Genomic DNA, 8,681 nt, shown 5'->3' with positions numbered 1-8,681 from the left:
TATATATATATATATATATATATATATGTGAGAGAGACTAGTAATAACTTTCTATATCTTATCATATAGATATATAGATATATCTATGTATCTATATCTCAATATATCACCCAGGGCTACTGCTTCACTATGGCTTAGCTGGATTGCCAAAGTTTAAGTAAATCTAATCATTAAGAATGGAGATAATACAGAGGCTCAGGGCAATAAAACATAACTGTGCTTTCCTCAGTCAAACCTACTTGGAAAAAGGAGTTACATGGGTAAGCCCCTGTTACTATGTTGTAGTGGAGATGACCTATGAGGCTGGTTTAAGCTAACAAGGATAAATGGAGTTATTTTATATATTCTCTCAACAAGTGGAAGGGCTGATGCATTTAGACACTGTACTCATATTGGAAAGACAATGTTAGTTTTTTTAAATTTTCTGTAATGACTCTGACCTTGCTAGGATCTCCCACTCTGCAGCATTCAGCCTGTATCATGATGACTTTCTATACAACACCATAACCACCTTTCCTGTATTTCCATAGTGCATGCAGGAAACATCGAAATTCTTCCAGGAGCTTAAGGAGACAGGGGCTCTAAACTTGGTTCCTTCCTCTGCTTATGTCATCCATCAACTTGACTCACATGTGGTTGCTGACCCATTTTGATATGGAGGGAACGCTGAAAGGAAGTCTCTACCTAGAGTCCCAAATAGGGTATAGAACAAAAATTTCTCTGATTTCAGATTTTCCCTTAGGTTCTCCAATAAGACTTCTACCCTGAAATCTTTGTCCAGGAAAAGAAAAAAGACCATAAAACATGTTTCATCACCTGTGGTCATTCTATCCTCTTTCTCTTACCATAGTCATCTGAGGTAGAGTGGCAGATTTTTCAAATTACTTTTCTTCCTTGTAATGGACTTCTTTTATATCATAGTCCTCTTGCTGGAGAGAGTAAGCCCCTACCTGAATGATGGAAAGAATATTTTCTCTCTTGTCTGTGGAAGATACCACACAGACTTCCTATTACACCAAACTGGCTTTCTATATGTCAAAGGAAACTTTTAAAGTTTTTATATTTTTCCTTCTCTTGACAATACTCATTTTTCAAGATTGTTCCCTGCTACAGATTAAGGGAAAATCCTATTTTACATGCTGAAAGTTTAATATTGACCTCTTTTTTTTTCTTTTGCATTCCTGTTACAATCCTAACACACACATATGCACAGAACACAAACAATAAGGGAAGTGGATACATCTAGCAAAATATGGAGAATCTCATACATGAGTAAATATTAAAAGGTAAAAGCACATTACTATCTTCAAAATTAGTATCCCAGTATCATATTTATTAAAAATCTGTATCATAGACTCTAATGGTATATCTATAAGTTAGGGCTAAGTTTATGAAATCTTTACCAAATCCGGGTCTATATAATTTAGATTATATTCCAAATGGTGGATAACAGAATTTGGTTGCATCTCTTCTACTATGGCCAGTTGAATTTGCCAAGTTCACATTTCATCTAAAGTCATGGAGACCTTGTACAATCATCCCAGAGCGATAAGCTAAATTTAGTATCTGAGTGATTAAATAATCCTATCTGGATCATAACTGATTAAACCTCACAGATTTGGTATATATAGAGGTTCTGGCCATCAGAGAACAGTTAGTCTTATTTTAAAATATGCCTGAAAAGACAAATCAGAAAAAAGATCTTTGAGAAAAGTGATGTCAGCAAAATGGCAGCATAGGAATTTCCATGGCTTGTTCCTCCCCCCACCCCCAACATCAGTTTGAACAACTGTCCATACATGAAAATATCTTCACAAGAGCAAAGATTCCAGGTGAGTGATCACGGCACCTGGGTAAAGCACAGAAATAACAAAGGATACATTGAGGGGGGTTGAAAGATAGATTCACATTGCCTTACGAGCCTTCTCCCAGGCCCAGGCATTCCAGCATGGAGAGAGACAACTTCACCATGGGACAAGGAGAATAAAGTGAGCATCCAATTTTACCACAGATCCCAGAGTAGAAACTTAACAAATATCTGGAAGTTAAGCAATACACTAAATCAATGAGTTCAGGAAGAAATCACAAAAAAATCAGAAAAATATATTGTGATAAATGAAAATGAAAATGCAATATGCCAACACTTCTGAGACGCAGAGAAAGTAGTGGTAAGATAAATTTACAGAGGTAAAAAAAATTGTATTTAAAAACAAGAGAAAGAGACATCAACTATACTTCAAATAAAAAAGGCAGCATAGTAGACAAGCAAAACAATTTTTAAAGTTTTTATTTAAATTCTAGTTAGTTAACATACAGTGTAATACCAGTTTCAATGTGTGCAATATAGCAATTCAACACTTCTGTACAATATCCAGTGCTCATCACAAATGTACTCCTTCATCCCCACCACCTATTTAATCCATGCCTCCACCCCCTCTCCCTTTTGCTATCAGTTTGTTCTCTATAGTTAAGAATCTGTTTTGTGATTTGCCTCCCTCTTTTTTTCCCCTCTGCTCTTTTGTATTGTTTCTTAAATTCCACATATGAGGAAAACATATGATATTGATCTTTCTTTGACTAACTTATTTTGCTTAACATAATACTCTGTAACTACATTGTAACTACATCTGAGTCCTTTCAAATGGCAAGATATCATTTTTTCAATAGATGATGATGATAGATAGATGATAGATGATAGATAGATAGATAGATAGATAGATAGATAGATAGATAATAGATAGATGTACACACACACACATCCATACACCACATCTTCTTTATCCATTCATTAGTTGATGGACATTAGGGCTGTTTCCATAATTTAGGTATTGCAGATAATATTGCTCTAAATATCAGGACACAGGTACACCTTGGAATTAGTATCTTTGTATTCTTTGGGTAAATACCTAGTAGTTCAATTGCTGGATTGTAGGGTAGATAGATTTTTAACTTTTTAAGGAACCTACATAATGTTTACCATTTTACATTCCCACCAACAGTACAAGAAAATGCCCTTTCTTCACATTCTTACCAACACCCATTGTTTCTTGTGCTGTTGATTTTGGCCATACTGAGAGGTGTGAGGTAATATCTCATTGTAGTTTTGACTTCCATTTCCCTGATGGTAAGTGATGGTCAACATTTTTCATGTGCCTGTTGGCCATCTGTAGGTCTTCTTTGGGAAAATGTAGGAATTTTCCCTATTTAATTATTTATTTCCCTAATTAAATCTTCTGCCCATTTTTTTATTTGGTTATTCATTTTTGGGGTGTTGATTTTTATAGGTTCTTTACATATTTTGGATACTAACCATTTATCAGATATGTCATTTGCAAATATCTTCTCCCATTCTATAGGCTGCCTTTTAGTTTTGTTGATTGTGTCCATTACTGAGTAGAAACTTTTTATTTTGGAGAGAAAAAAGATGGCAGAGGAGTAGGGAACCCTATAACAATTGGTATCCTGAATTTAGTTGGATATCTACCAAACCATTCTGAACACCATGAAATCAGCCTGAGATGTAAAAATTTATAATCTGGATCTCTAAAAGCAGAAAATATCTGGTGGTCTAGAGGTATGAAGTGGGCAACAGTGATTCTGCCTGCAGATATCAGAAGATAAAGTGAATGGGGAAGGAGCCGCCATAAGCACTGGTGCCAGGAAGTTGAAATATGAAGGGGGGGTAAACAGAAGGGGGAATGGACCATGAGAGACTGTGGACTCTGGGAAACAAACTGAGGGCTTCAGAGGGGCAGTGGGTGGGTGACTGGGATAGGCCGGTGAGGGGTATTAAGGAGGGCACACATTGCATGGTGCACTGGGTGTTATACGCAAATAATGAATCATGGAACATTACATCAAAAACTAAGGATATACTGTATGGTGACTAACATAACAAAATAAAAATTATTATTAAAAAAAAAGGAAGTTGAAATAACACAGGAATGCAAAAGCATCCTGCTCTGGGGACCGGGCACAGACTCGGTAGAGGGGTAAGCAAGGTGTCATAAATAGACTTCAGAGTAACAATTATGAAGTTGATATCTAAGCTTGAGAAAAATATTAACAACAATATAAATCTCTAAGCCAGAAATGAGATCTAATCAGGACAAATTTAAAAATATTATGAATGAAATATGGTTTAAGCTGGATACACTGACTGCCAGGGTAAAGGAGGCAAAACGAATTAGTGAGCTAGAAGATAAGATGATAGAAAAGAATAAAAAAAAGAAGGAAACTGAGGAGGCATGGGAAAAACAGATTAAAGCCCAAGGGATCAGACTGAGAGAGATTAATGACATGATGAAACATTCCAATGTCAGAATTATTGGGATCCCTGAGGGGGTAGAGAGAGAGAAAGGTTTAGAGTATATATTTGAGCAAATTGTAGCTGAGAACTTCCCTAATCTGGGGAAGGAAACAACCATTTGTGTCCAAGAGGCAGAGAGGACCCTTCCCAAGATCAATGAGAACAGACCAATGCCCCAACATATAATTGTACAATTCACAAATCTTAGATCCAAGGAAACAATCTTGAAAGTGTCTGGGGGAAGATATTTTTTATGTGCAGAGGGAGAAACATCACAATAATCTCAGACCTGTCCACAGAGACCTGGCAAGCAAGAAAAAGCTGGCAAGACATATTGAGGGCACTAAATGAGAAGAATATTCAGACGAGGATACTTTATCCAGGAAAGCTGTCATTCAGAATGGATGGAGAGATAAAGAGCTTCCAGGACCAGCAGAAACTGAAAGAATATGTGACCACCAAGCCATACCTACAAGAAATATTAAGGGGGGTTCTATAAAAGAAGGAAGACCCAAAGAGTTACATAGACCAGAAATTTACAGAGATAATCTATAGAAACAAGGGCTTCACAGGCAACATGTTGGCAATAAAATCATATCTTTCAATAATCACTCTCAATGTGAATGGCCTAAATGCTCCCATGAAATAGCACAGGGTTTCAGATTGGATAAAAAGACATAACACATCCATATACTATCTACAAGAGACTTGTCGTGAACCTAAACATGCATCCAGACCAAAAGTGAGGGGATGGAGAACAATTTTTCATGCCAACGGACAGCAAAAAAACCTTGGGTAGCAATTCTCATATCAGTCAAATTAGATTTAAAGCTAAAGACTGTAGTAAGAGATACAGAAGAACACTATATCAGTCTTAAAGGGTCTATACAACAAGAAGATCTAACAATTGTAAACATCAGTGCTCCCAACACAGGAGCAGCCAACTACATAAGCCAACTGTTAACCAAAATAAAGAAGCTTCTTGATAATAATACTTTAATAATAGGAGACCTCAACACTCCACTCTCAGTAATAGACAGATCATCTAAGCAGAAGATCAACAAAGAAACAAGAGTTTTGAATGACACATTGGACCAAATGGACTTTCTAGATATATACAGAACATTCCACCCTAAAAAGGCAGAATACTCATTCTTCTCAAATGCACATTGAACTTTCTCCAGAATAGACCACATACTGGGTCACAAATCAGGTGCCAACCAACATTAAAAGATTGAGATTATGCCCTGCATATTCTCAGACCACAATGCTTTGAAACTGGAACTCAATCACAAGAAAAAATTTGGAAGGAATTCAAACACTTGGAAGCTAAAGACCAGACTGCTTAAGAATGTTTGGGTCAACCAGGAAATTAGAGAAGAACATAAACAATTCATGGAAACAGATGAGAATGAAAACACATCAGTTCAAAACTTATGGGATACTGAAAAGGCAGTCCTAAGAGGGAAATACATAGGCATCCAAGCCTCACTCAAAAAAAAAAAAAAAAATCCCAGATACACAAGTTAACTTTACACCTTAAAGAATGGGAGAAAGAAAAACAAATAAAGCCTAAGCCAAGCAACAGAAGAGAAATAATTAAGATTAGAGCAGAGATCAATGAATTAGAAACCAGAAATACAATAGAACAGATCAACAAAACTAGAAGCTGGTTCTTTGAAAGAATTAATAAGATCGATAAACCACTGGCCAGAGTTATCCAAAAGAAAAGAGAATGGACCCAAATTAATAAAACTATAAATGAAAGGGGAGAGATCATTACTAACACCAAAGAAATAGAAACAATTATTATAAATTATCATCAACAACTATATGCCAATAAATGAAGCAACCTGGAAGAAATAGATGCCTTCCTGGAAACCTATAAACTACCAAGACTGAAATAGGAAGAAATTGACAATCTAAATAGGCCAATAACCAGTAACGAGATTGAAGCACTGATCAAAAACCTCCCAAAAAAACAAGAGTCCAGGGCCTGATGGATTCCCAGGAGAATTCTACCAAACATTCAAAGAAGAAATAATACTTATTCTACTGAAGCTGTTTCAAAAAAACAGAAACAGAGGGAAAACTTCCAAACTCATTCTATGAGGCCAGCATTACCTTTCTTCCCCAAACCAGGCAAAGACCCTGTCAAAAAGGAGAATTAAAGACTGATATCCCTGATGAATATGGATGCCAAAATTCTCACCAAGATACTAGCTAATAGGATCCAACAGTCCCTTAAAAGGATTATCCATCATGACCAGGTGGGATTTATTCCTGGGATGCAAGGGTGGCTCAACATTTGCAAATCAATTAATGTGATAGAACACAATAATAAGAGACAAAAACCATATGATCCTCTCAATTGATGAAGAAAAATATTTAACAAAATATAGCATCCTTTCCTGATTAAAACTCTTCAGAGTATAGGGATAGAGAGAACATTCCTCAAATTCATAAAAACCATCTATGAAAAAACCACAGTGAATATCATTCTCATTGGGGAAAAACTGAGAACATTTCCCTTAAGATCAGGAACATGAAAAGGATGCCCACTCTTACCACTATTGTTCAACATATACTAGAAGTCCTAGCAACTGGTTGTTACCAGACAACAAAAAGAAATAAAAGTATTCAAATTAGTAAAGAAGTCAAACTCTCGCTCTTCACAGATGACATGATACTTTATGTGGAAAACCCAAAAGACTCCACCCCCAAATTACTAGAACTCATACAGCAATTAAGTAATGTGGCAGGATACAAAAGCAATGCTCAGAAATCAGTTGCTTTTCTATACACTAACAATGTAACTGTAGAAAGAGAAATTAGGGAATCAATTCCATTTACAATAGCACTAAAAACCGTAAGATACCTTTTCGAATAAACCTAACCAAAGAGGTAAAGGATCTATACTCTAGAAAGTACAAAGCACTAATGAAGGAAATTAAAGAAGACACAAAAAGATGGAAAAGCATTCCATGCCCATGGATTGGAAGAATAAACATTGTTAGAATGTCTATGCTGCCCAGAGCAATCTATACTTTCAAAGCCATCCTGATCAAAATACCGATGGCATTTTTCAAAGACCTGGAACAAATAATCCTAAAATTTGTATGGAACCAGAAAACACCCTGAATCACCAAGGAAATGTTGAAAAAGAAAAATAAATCTGGGGGCATCACATTGCCTGAATTCAAGTTGTATTACAAAGCTGTGATCACCAAGACAGTATAGTATTGGTGCAAAAACAGACGCATAGATCAGTGGAACAGAATAGAGAGCCCAGATATGGACCCTCAACTCTGTGGTCAACTAATCTTAAACAAAACAGGAAAAAATATCCAATGGACAAAAGGCAGTCTGTTCAATAAATGGTGCTGGGAAAATTGGACAGTTATACGCAGAAGAATGAAACTGGACCATTCTCTTACACCATACACAAAGATGAACTCTAAATGGGTGAAAGACCTCATTGTGAGACAGGAATCCATCAAAATCATAGAGGAGAACATAGGAAGTAATCTCTTCACCATTGGCCATAGCAGCTTCTTTCAAATACATCTCCAAAGGCAAGGGAAACAAAAGAGAAAATGAATTTTTGGGACTTCATTAAGACAAAAAGATTCTGCACAGCAACGGAAACAGTCAACAAAACAAAGAGGCAACCCACAGAATGGGAGAAGATATTTGCAAATGGCACTACAAAGGGCTGGTAACCAACATCTATAAAGAACTTCTCAAACTCAACACCCAAAAAACAAATAATCAAGCCAAAAAATAGGCAGAAGACATGAACAGACACTTCTCCAAAGGAGACATATGAATGGCTAACAGACTCATGGAAAAAGTGTTCAACATCATTAGCCATCAGAGAAGTTCAAATCAAAATGGCACGGAGATACCACATTACACTAGTTAGAACGGCAAAAATTAACAAAGCAGGAAACAACAAATGTTGGAGAGAATGTGGAGAAAGGGGAACCCTCTTACACTGTTGGTGAGAATGCAAGTTGGTACAGCCACTTTGGAAAACAGTATGGAGGTTCCTAAAAAGTTAAAAATAGAGCTACCCTACGACCCAGCAATTACATTACTGGGTATTTACCCCAAAGATTCAGATGTAGTGAAAAGAAGGGGCACATGCACCCCAATATTCATAGCAGCAATATCCACAATAGCCAAACTGTGGAAGGAGCCAAGATACCCTTCAATAGACAAGTGGATAAGGAAAATGTGGTCCATATATACAATGGAATATTACTCAGCCATCAGAAAGGTGAACACTCATCCTTTGCATCGATATGGATAGAACTCGAGGGGATTATGCTAAGTGAAATAAGTCAAGCTGAGAAAGACAGTTATCATA

Source organism: Ursus maritimus, assembly GCF_017311325.1.
Source record: "Ursus maritimus isolate PB19 chromosome X unlocalized genomic scaffold, ASM1731132v1 scaffold_X1, whole genome shotgun sequence".
Lineage (NCBI taxonomy): Eukaryota > Metazoa > Chordata > Mammalia > Carnivora > Ursidae > Ursus > Ursus maritimus.
Note: the sequence above shows the minus strand (reverse complement) of the source record.